We start from the raw sequence: 12236 nt of genomic DNA, 5'->3' as shown, positions 1-12236 counted from the left end.
CCAAGTGATATGCCCCTCGGAGGTCCAGTTTGGTGTAGACCTGAGCCCCTTTTACTTGATCTAACAATACCGGAATCAAGGGTAGCGGGTATCTGTTTTTAATGGTGATTTTGTTAAGGGCTCTGTAGTCTATACACATCCTCAACTCGTCACAATCCTTCTTGGTGATAAAAAAGAGAGGGGATGAAGCGGGAGATGATGAGTGTCGGATAAAGCCAGACTCTAGGTTTTCGTCCAAGTATTTCTTGAGATACTGGTTTTCGGGTTCGGTAAGGGCGTACACCCGACTACAGGGTATGTCAGCACCAGGCATTAAATCGATACGGCAATCATATGGCCGATGTGGTGGTAGTTGGGTCGCCTTGTGTTTATCAAAGACCGGCAGAAAGGGCAAGTATTCTTCCGGCAGCTGAGTTGAACAACACAGGCCGATGGCTTCTACTCCAGACGCGAGGAACGCGGCTTGAGTATGAATGGCTGGTTCCTGGAGTATGGATTGCTTCATGCAATGGTGTCTGCAGAACTCGGAGGACAAAGATATAGTACGAAGCGCCCATTGTATCACGGGGTCATGCAACGTCAGCCAGGGCATACCCAGAATCAAGCGAAAATACGGGGCGTCGATGAGATCAAAACTGATTGTCTCATAATGTTCCTCTGTGATTTTCATAACCAGGGGACTGGTCTGGTATCGAACAGGTCCTGAAGTCAGCGCTTTCCCGTCTACTGCCTTTACCAGGGTAGGAGTGGTCTTCTGGACACAGGGAACACCTATGTTCCTAGCGTATTGTTGATCAATGAAGTTGCCCGTGGCTCCTGAATCGAGCAGGGCGGGCACTTGGATGGGGGAGTCAGAGGTTATCCAAAGTGTGACGTCAACATTCAGGTGGGCCACAGAGGGTTGAATGGTGTTTGCCAAAACAAAAGGGATCGTGAGTGTTTCAGAACCCAAGACGGAGATCCCGTCCTGACTTGGGTTTAGTAGTTTTCCGCTTCTTGTTGAGTGACTGCTTGGGTCCTAAGACTGGATCCCCTCTCTGGGCCTTTAGTTCTGGCTCTGCATTCCCGTATGAAGTGTCCCCCTTTTCCACAGTACAAGCATATTTTTTGTTGTCGTCGTTTCTCTTTTGCCTCTGCTGTCAGAGGACCATGGAGCCCTCCGATTTGCATTGGTTCTGATCCGTCTATCCCCTTGGAGCGGCCGTCTACAGACGGTCGGGGTCGTGGCAAGATAAGACGGGGTTCACCTCTGCTCTTATCCCCTTTCCTTTCTTGCAACCGATGATCTAGTTGCACGGTTAGCTCAATGAGTTCCTCACAAGTTTGCGGCAGCTGGACGACTTGGGAAAGAACGTCCTTCAATTCTCCCCGAAGACCTTGGTAGAATAATGAGGTACGTTTTTCTTGGGGCCAGGTTGTTTCCACTAGGAATCGATTAAAGGTGGTTATGTATGTCAGGAGGTCCTGTGACCCCTGCCATAGTGTCATAAGTTCCCGATCCAGGGAAAGCATGTGGGTTTTTCTATCAAACAGTTTTCGCAATTCCCCACAAAAGTCTTGGAAATTATGGAGCACTGGATCGTTCCTTTCCATTAAGGGGATGGTCTAGTTGGAAGCATTGCCTCCCATGTAGGACATCATAAAGGAAGTCTTGGAAGCCTCTTCCTGGAACACTGCGGGTTTACAAAGAAAAGGGAGTCGACATTGGTGTAGGAAGGTTTCAAATTTTTTCGGATCCCCATAGAATCGTTCTGGGGGGCTAGTGGAATGCCAGGGTTCTGTATAACATGGACCGTAGGGATAAGCCCCGCGGCTGGCGAAGGGGTTGTTGGGGTCGAAAAGCAACCGGCTCTCTTGGGCCCTTCGCCTAGGGATGTAACGGGAGGTGGTAATGTCCAGTCTTTAATATAGGGGCCCCTCCCAGTCGTCACGGGGTGCTAGTTCTTGAGAGTCCAGCAACTTCCCTATGTAGGGTTCCCATTTCGTTCCTGAGCTCCTGGGTCTCTCTACGGGAGGTCTGCACTTCCTGCTGGAGAGTATTGATGCTCTCCAGCAGTGTGGACAGGACCGCTGCGGTGTCCATCGTTCAGGCCAGCTGATTCCGTGGGCTTGACAATCTGTCGTGGCGGAGTGACTAGGAGCAAGGAATTGTCACTAACCTTGGAAGGAAGCCGTCGGGAGCGATGGAGCGCAGCTGATCCCCCCTCGACCCTGAGGCGCAGACTCTTGCAGAGGGATGGAAACACTACTGCTCGAGAAAGCCCCCCGGAGAAAAGGGAAGTGGATAAAATAAGAAAATGCTGCTCTGCTGTGGTGTGGCTCTGGTCCTGCGCTGGTAGTGGGTCAGGGTTATGGCCAATGCACTCTCCCAAGGTAAACTACAGAGGGAACATAAGAAGCAGAGAGTAAGTACGCACCTCCCACTCTCCATGCACTCAGGCACTCTGGACTACAACCTTCACCCAGCCTCACCGGATACTTACAAGGGAGATTAGCAGCTAGCTTGGTTCTGATACTAAGTAAAGGGTCCTGAGAGCAGGACGCGGTGTCTAGAGTAGGAGACACTCTCCTTCTCCTCTCTGTTTGGTCACAGATAGGGCGTTTGCCAATGTCACGAAAGCTCCCAACCAGATGACGGGCTTAGCGGGAGCAGGGACGCGTGCAAAGAGCTTCGAAGAGCGTCCCTAGCACTCTGCTTCAGGCAAAATCAAAGCGTACGATGTGGCAGCAGTTTGTGCGCATGTCCTGGCACTGAATAGTGTCTACGCGCAAGAAGTAGGTCAGAATGAGCAAACGGGAAATCCTCGTCAAGGGAGGGTTTGCTACTCACGCTTCCGGAGTCTGAGGAGAGACGTCGGTTGGCGGTGCTACGAGCGACTTGCTTCGGGAACAGATAGTCAGCCGAGTCCTCAATACCGCCTCGGGGCTGTCAACTTCAGGGATTTCTGCAAAAACGGCTGGGAACTCCAGGCTCCGTCGTGAAGAGAGGTATCCCGCGGGGAACACCATCCGCGACTGTAACTAACATCTGGATTGTCAAGCCCCGATTCTTGGCAAAGGGGAGGGCTTTATCGTGATGCCGGCGGAACTGCCGGGAACCACTTCCGGGTCGCCGGCCGCAGGCATGACGGGGGTCGTAGTCCCGGTCTTTTGCACAGATCGCGACCTCCCTTCACGCGCCAGACATACCGCGCCGCGCGCTGGATGGAAGAGGCACTGGGGGTGTAATATGTGTAGCGCGCCGCGCCCTGGCCATGTGAGGTGCAAATCGCGACATTTGTTAAAGTGTCAGGGTATGAAGTTAATATTGGTAAAACAGAGGTAATGACATGGTACCTGGAAGAAGGGAACTTGTTGATTAAAAATGAAATGAGATACTTGGGGCTGAAGATTGTACAGGACATTAAGAAAATCCCATAAGTAAACCTAAAAAGCACTTTAAGTGACTGTATCCGGATAATGGGCACATCTCCCTTTAACAATCTTCGGGGGGTGAACCTGGTGAAAATGGTGATATTGCCTAAAGTCACCATCTTGATTAATACAATTCTGTTGCACTTTGATAAGCCACTGATTGAGAATGTGCAGCAGGCCATAAACGCCTATATTTGGGCTTATAAGGGTATAAGAATTTCATGGAAGAAACTGAGGTGGAAAAGGGAGGGGGGGGCTATCCCTCCCAGATATTCAATACTATGCATGGGCGTTCCAGCTGACTCACTCCAGAATGTTGCTAAATGTGCCAGACTGTTTAGATCTGGGGACCCTGTTTAAAGTTATGTTAAAGAGAGCTAATGTTGGCACAGAATGGTTCTTATTCAAGTTTGAAGACCTGAAATCAATAGAAAGAATATGGTCTAGTATTAGACAATTGACAAGCTTAGACTATCGAATTTGGCTCCTATATGAGACTCACCAGGGTCTAAGTGTCTAAAAGACAAATTAGCCATGCCAATAAGAGATGTGTGAATATGCTATTGGGGAGAACTAACCCAGAACTGCAATCTTATATCCTGGGCAGAGCTGAGTAAGAGGGTGGAGGGGAAAATTTCGAAATTTAAATATATACAACTGAAAAGCTGGGAGCAAAATCGGAAGTCCCACTTGGGTATTGGAAATTATTTGGAAGATCAGCTGGTGGGGAAACCTCCTGGAAACAAGGAAGTGTCAGTCTGGTATTGGGCACTACAAGAGGCCAAGGATGAAGAGTTCACTCTGGCAGATGACCTTTGGGGAGAATGCTTGCAGAGGGAGCAGCTGCAAAACATTTGGCATGTATCGATGCACACATCATACCCAATTGTTAAGCCTGCTTGGTTAAAGAGAAATCAAATTTTTCACTCAGGGCATATATAACACCTGAAAGGTTGTCAAAGATGGCAAAAGGAAGATCTACCAAATGCATGAAATGCGGATTAGAAAAGGTATCAGACGTACATATGTTTCAACAATGCCTGGGTATTCTGAAATTCTGGGAGGAAGTGGGTAATACCATCTCAAGCATATTGGGGCTCCATGTTAAGGTAAGCCTCTCACTGATTATATTTAGAGGGGTGGAAGATATTACAGCTCCTGCCAGAGATCTCCTGTTTTACGCTATAATATTGTCGAGAAGGGAAATCTACCGTAGGTGGGTAGGAGATATTTCTCAACAGCACTCAATGTTGTAAGAATCTTTATTTTATATGTCTAAAATGGATTAAATGGGGAGAGCGTCACATAAAATGAAGACATTTTGGAGTGTCCTATTAAGATGGTCCAGAGAACAGTTGGGGGTAATAATCAAGATGTGCAAAGAGCATATGTATGATGCCCAATGACAACACCTAAGTATCTCTCCGAGCGGCGATGGCCTTCCACTTCGTGCAGCTCCCGGTTGCCTGATATTCTGAGAGAGACGTACCCATTTGGGGCAATGTCCACATGTATTCCTGATGGCGGGCTAGGCCCACCCCAGACCTATGGACACAGGGTATGAGCAGGAGGAATGGACATTGAAGTCAAAGGTGACAGAGGACAAAAAAAAAAGGTCTCCACAGCCAAAATCAATATTGCGCAGCTACAACAATCATCCAAGAGTCTGGAGAAGCGAGTGGATCACTTGATCAAGCAAAAAGCGATTCTGGCAGCAAAATTGGAGGATCAAGAAGGACGAGTGCAATGGAATAACATCCATGTGGTGGGGGTGGAAGGACTCAGTGTGGACCTCTTCTTGGAAGTTGCGCCATAAGCACCTGTTGAATTTCTTCACAGTGGAGTGGGCGCACAGGGCGCCGGTCCCAAAGCTGAAACCTGGGGCTCCTTCCCACACAATTATCACCCAGATCCTAAACTATCTGGATAGGACACTAATCTGCAGACGGCATTCTCCCATGGAGAACTGCAGTATGAGAACACAGTGATCTGTTTTTTTCCAGAGTGTACACTGCAGGTTCAATGCCAGTGACAGAGTTTCAAAGACAAAGAGAGAATTACGCACCAGGTAACTCAAGTACATGATGCTATTCCCAGCACAGCTGTGGCTCGTAGCCAATGGGAAAATGTGCCCTTCAATATGCCAGAGGAAACCTGGGAGTGGATGGATGGCTGGCGAGTTATGGGGCATCACACAAGCAAGGACAGAAGGTGCCCCCGGCCGCCGGACGGGAGCGAGCCGGTCAAGCGTGGACCAACGGGAGGCCACTGTATCTCAAGATGCAGGGTAAAAGTCACCAGCGGAGAGAGAACAGTTGGGCCAGGGTCTAGGACTGTGGACCTTTTGCCAGACATTGAAGGCGAGCTCAAACTATATTCTTTTATGTCTCTGGACGAGTGTAAGCGGGAGAGGGCCACGGGGCGGGGGAGGGAGTTAAATAGAGAAATACCCAAGCAGGGAACATACAGACTGTACAGCAAACTTTGGTGATCTAAGTTCTTTTAAGGGGCGGGGGGTTGCAACTAGATCACCCTGAAGTAACTAATGTTAGTAAATAGGCTACAGACACTCTGTGGATTGGGGAGGGGGGTGGTTCTAGACCCATTATGCAGGGCAACAGGGAGGGAGGAGGTACATATTAGGGACTGTTACAATCAAGTTGTTTTATTTTACCATATAGGTCCTTCTGTTGCTCAGTAACTATCACAACACATGGACTGGTACACACTTCAACACTAGGGGAGGTGTCCTCTCTTCCAGCTGCCTAATCAGCCTCCGGGACACGGGGCACCACTCTATAGGTTTTCACGAACGTGATGTATATGTTGAGGAAACATGAGAGTCACCTTCACTGGGGCCAATGGGTGTGCGATGCTGAAGATTATGTCCTGGAATGTTAATGGGGTTGAAATCAAAATAAAATGCACAGTCTTCCAACAATATGTTAAAAGGTACACTCCCGACGTGATCCTTCTACAAGAAGCCCATTTGAAGGGGAACCACTATAAAGCACTAGACCGATATGGCTACGTCCTACTTGCTCACGTGGGCTAGACGAGAGACTCTAGAGAAGTGGTTGTACTAGCCCGACCCTCCACTCTGTTCATAGAAGGTCAGAAATGGCACAGCACCTTGGATAGATTTGTTGCAGTGACAGGAACGTGGAAGGGGATGATGGTGATTTCTGTTTGGTTTATATTACCCTAGGCTTCACGATGATACACTATCTGCGTTGAGTGCCCTATTGCTTGACTTACCAGTGGGCGTACTGGTCTTGGCGGGTGACATGAATACAGCCATGGACCCAGAGAGAAACAGAGCCCTGAGCTCTAGAGAAGGGGTGGGTGTGGAGCCCCTAAAAGGTTTTGTGGAGGCAATGGGACTGCTTGATCTGTGGCAAGACCACAACCCTACGCAGCAGTAATTCATGTACTACTGTGCCTCCCATGCTAGCTACTCCAGACTCAACTATATGCTCACATTTCACATGCATGTGGGTTCCTTCTGTTCTGCGACCCATTGGGCGTAAGGAATCTCGGACCACTCTTCAGTGGAAGTACAACAGCGGAGCCCCTAACGAGACATTACTCCTCCCCCGAGACTAGACTCCTGGGTTTTCAAGAAATTATACCTTTAGGCAAAAGATTAGGGAAGAGACAGAACTGTACTTTAAAGGGAATGAGAGGACGGTCTCCTCTGCTTGTTCACTGTGGGAGGCATACAAAACGGCATACATACAAATGAGGCCAGGCTAAATTTTTGATGGGGGGTAGACGAAAGGAGCAGCGACTCAAATATGATGAAATTGGTCAGCTGGAGGACGCTGTGCTGGCTGATGGTGCCTTGACATTATCTATTCCTCATCACATTTCTTTGAAACAGGGTCAAATGAGAGACCTGGCAGAAGACAGGGACCGGGCACACGCATTGGCGACGTAGAGGAGGCTTAATGACATGGGGGATAAGGCTAATAAAATGATAGCATGGCTTGAGCAGAGAGATCTGGGCAGGAACTGGGTTTGGGAGCTGCGGGAGGTAGATGGGACCGTGCATGGAACTGGAGAAGCAATAACGGGAGCTTTTGCTGAATACTATGAGCAACTATTGTTATATTTCATATAGGTACCCTAATATAGGCCCGGGTAATATCATACACCGTCACCTACATTATCTCCCTTATACTACACAGTAACAGGCCTGTAGGATTGAACCTTTACCTAGTTCCAGTCCTGGGTGCAGAAGGAGGGTTTTTCCTAAACAATAGAGTCCTATAACTTCATCAATAGACTCACCCAGTATGAATGAATATTCATAAGGTTCTTGGAAACCAGGCAGGGGCTACACCACCTACCCCACCATATCTACGTACAAGGTCCATCCCATAAGTTATCCTCAAATCCAACAATGGCCAATACATGAGACAAGGGACAAAGGAGCACTAGATACTTTCTGCATAAATACAGCACATCTTGCTAGTGTTAGGCAGAGGGAACCAAGACTTACAGGCCGACGCACTGACCCGAGATGCTGAGGCTCCTGCATGCAGATGTTCCAGCTGACAGTGGTCTGAACATCCCTTGCGGGGTGTACATAGAGCAAAAGATGGATATGCTAAATTGATCTGCATATCATCAATATACATATATCATCATAATTGGTTTGTAGCAGATAAACAAATTAATCTAGGGTACTGATACAGTGCTCAATACTTATCCATCACCAGTATTGTACTTTGCTTTATGACCACAATGTGGTCAAAACCATTTAATTGATCCAATAGGCACGGCAGCACACCAAAATACAGTTATATAATTCGTAGTCCAGATTTAAGAACTTCCTCATTGATAGATCTCCGTTCATTCGACTCTGTCAAGTACCCAGAATATTACAGAAAATAATCCAATTCGATGTAGTGATGTCAAAAGATATTTTATTATTTTAATTCCAAAACCACGTGATAGCCGAACGCGGAAGAACTCGGAGAGTGTAGCTGTCGGAATACAGGACGTATTATGGTCCCTGACATGGATTCATAAGTTTATACTGATGGCGCTTGATTGCAACAATTCAATTTGAACAAACTACGTTGGATATACATGTGGTTTATGTTACAGAGTACGTGTAACAGGATTTTATTGGAGAAACTTAGGGAGGACTTACGTCCAAAGGAATAATTATCTGGAGCCTTGAAAAAGCCCTGCGGGCGAAACGCGCGTCGGCTGTCACGTGGTTTTGGAATTAAAATATCTTTTGACATCACTACATGGAATTGGATTATTTTCTATAATATTCTGGGTACTTGACAGAGCCGGACGAACGGAGATCTATCAATGAGGAAGTTCTTAAATCTGGACTATGAAATATATAACTGTATTTTGGTGTGCTGCTGTGCCTATTGGATCAATCCCTCGCGGGGTGTCCAACTCGAGACCGATAAGGGCTCCTACATTCTCACACTTCAGGTAATGGGGTTTGACTAAATCCTAGAGGGATTCTTGGCTTCACACCTACTCACATGCTAGGTACACTTAGGTACATCTAGATAGGCACCGTAGGAGTACGCGCACTTTTATCCTGCATTTTATATTCATGTATTTATTCATGCTTATTGCAACATGGTGGAACTGTACTATCCATTTATAGTCACCGTACTGCTAATCATATATCTCTGCTACTGCCTAATGGTTGTTGCAGAACATATATTTTACACAAGCATAACAACTGTTCAATAAATACTTATTGAAATGCCCAGACTGTTTATTCTGTGTATCTCTGAGACAAACTAAGTGAGTACAAGTGACTGAGCAAAACGTAGTACATTGTTTCCACAATCCTGAGGGATCAGGGTTGTCATGTTTTAAGGTTGCCAGAAACTATCTGTTCCCGATAAGAGACACTGTGAGCTAGCTAAAGCAAACAGGCTAACATTTCTCGGTGGGGGTGCTCAGAGCCAGTCTGCCACCAAACCCACAGTTTATGTTATCCAAATGCGCAGGTCCTGTATGGGTAATATAGGAACTACACAACACTATATACACCAGTTTCAATGTGCACTGTGGCGAACAGTGTGGAATTTATACGAGACTTACCTCTCCCCGTGCTGTCAAACGATGATAAAAATGCATTAGACTAAGACTTGACAGAAGAAGAGATATTGGGGGCCATTCAAGACCTGCAGTCAGGCAAGGCAGTGGGCCCCAACAGCCTTCAAGTTGAACTTATTAAAGGGGTGGCAAGCATGGTGACAAAACATTATAAATATGTTCCGGGTGGAGATGGGGTGTCTCGCTGAGGACCAACGTACGGCTGCCATTGTGGTCATGTCTAAACAGTGTAAGCCCCCAGATGAGTGTAGCTCCTACCTGCCCATATCACTACTTAACCTGGAGACTAAGGTCTTGGCAAAAGTCCTGGCGTCCTGACTAGGTGCAGTAATATCCTCCGTGTTACACCCAGATCAGTCAGGGGTACCAGATTAAACCTCCGACAATAATATGGGGTAATGCACACGGTGCAGGAAAAAAAAGCGGAAGAGGCTGTGTTGCTTTCTCTCGAGACATACGTATCGAGTGGCCGTACATGTTCTCGTTGACGGACAGGATGGGCTTTGTTCCGGAATGTATTAAATGGGTCCGACTCCTATACAGTGACCCGATGGCACGGGTCCAAGTTAATGGCGCAGGGTGCACAGCGTTCGCATTACGGAGAGTAACGAGATATGGGTGACCGTTGTCCCCTATGATTTTTACATTGCTGATCGAGCCCCTGGCGGCATGGGTTCAGGAGGACCACCTGGTGCGTGGCATCAAGGGGATTGGAGAGTGGGAAGAGGGCATCTCACTCTATGCTGATATACTACTCTTCATCACCCGACCCTATAGTACAGTGGCTAGGCTGAATCACAGAACAGGACACTTTACCCCACACACTTTGACTCTTTGTGCCATTACCCTGCTGTTTTTACACCGCAAAATCTGTTATAAAGCAGGGATTTACAACGCAATACATTACAACGCATTCCCCAAAGTAACGCCCCTGTGCAGTTAGAATAGTAAATTGAGTTGTAATGGGGAATGAATTGTAATAGTTTGCGGTGTAAAGTCGTGTTGTAAAAGATTTTGCCGTATAAATAAATGAGGATATTGGCATACGGAGTAACGCATGTGGGGTAAAAGATGTTTCCCGCTTCACATATTTTGTCTCTTTTGTAACTACTCAGGCTACCAGATGAACTGAGACAAGTCCCGTCTTCTTCCTTTATCGGGCGACAGCCCACCTAGATTGGCAAGAGGCAGGCCCTTGATGGTGCGGACTCGGTTTAAGTATCTTGGTATCCAGGTCTCCAAGGAGCCCAATAACTTCATGGAAGACAATCTCCTCCCACTGATCGAGAAACTTAAGGTGAATGTGGCACATTGGAGAGGCCTCCACCTGTCTCTGATGGGCAGCCGGTCCTGTATAAAATGATGGCCCTGCCCCATTTCCTTTATGTTCTCCAAAACTCGCCCTACCAGTCCCTCCCGAATTTTTCTGGAAAATCGATGGGGAACTGCGCAAGCTCCTTTGGGACGAGAAGAGCTCTAGAATCTTGTTATATAAGTTGCAGAGGGGAGTGTACGTCGTGGGCTTGGCAGTCCCAGACATTAGGAGGTACTTCTGGGCAGTGCAGTTGACCACGGTTAATGCTGGGTGTATGCTGACAGAGAGGAGCCGACTTATCGGGTACACCGCCAAGCGATGGGCAAGCGGGGTTACTCACTGGCGCTATACAGCAGGAAAGAAATGTGACAGATGCCACTGCACACCAAGACGGTGATCCAAACATGGCACGAGGTCCACCGATATTTGAAGTGCGCAGACACTGAGAGAGAAAACCCCACTTTCGGACAGCAATCTACTAGAAGAGGAGGGAAGCCTAGAGGGATTCCACAAATGGGAACTCCTGGGGATAGACACACTGGGAGACATCTGGAGAAATCCGGCCCTGATCACTTTTGAGGACTTGCAAGCAGAATACAGTATGGCGGATTGGGTCACGCACTTAAGAGACATATCAGGAGGGGGAACAAAATTAATGGAGTTCACGCCCCTGGAGTACAGGCTTTTGCTGGATCCAATGGTATCCAAGGCCATTTCACTTATGTACAAGAAGATCATAAACAATGCACAGGATCCTTTGGGGTCACTGAGGGAAGCCCGAGAGATAAACATTGGATTGCTGGAGGAGGAAGATTGGGCTGAGATGCTCCAGAGTCCAAGGGAGGTGGCCATTAGGTCTTGCTTCTGTTTAGTGCAATTGAGAACACTACACAAGTCCTACTCCTCTACGACACTTATGTATAAATTGGGATGAAGCAACACCAATAAATGTGCTAGGGCCTGTGGGTTTGCTTTTCCATCTATTGTGGGAGTGTCCGCTTATCCAGGAGTATCGGGAAGGGGTCACAATGGTTATGTCTGTAGGCACAGGCCTAGAGATCCCAATAGAAGCGCAATGGCTTATCCTATATGTAACCAGCAAAGAGGCCTGGCCCGAGTATCAGAAGAAGTGGCTGATAAAGTCTGCCATGGTGGCAAAGAGACTATAGCAAGGGCCTGGGGAGCGGATCTCCAGCCAAGCCTGGTGGCCTGGAAATAAAACTTGGACTGGTGTAGTCAAATCCGAGGCTGTCCCAGGAAGTGGGGGAAGTATGGGGACTGTGGGAGGAGAACAGAGGGTATTAGAGGGGTTGCCCTGGAAGACTGGAGTGACCACACTACTCACTGGCACACTATCACACATAGGCCCGGATGGGGTACTCCTCTGGTGAGATCAGCCTTT

Source organism: Triturus cristatus, chromosome 6 (genome assembly GCF_964204655.1).
Source record: "Triturus cristatus chromosome 6, aTriCri1.1, whole genome shotgun sequence".
In the NCBI taxonomy this organism is placed as follows: domain Eukaryota; kingdom Metazoa; phylum Chordata; class Amphibia; order Caudata; family Salamandridae; genus Triturus; species Triturus cristatus.
The sequence above is the reverse complement of the archived record's forward strand: the minus strand, read 5'-3'. Positions refer to the sequence as shown.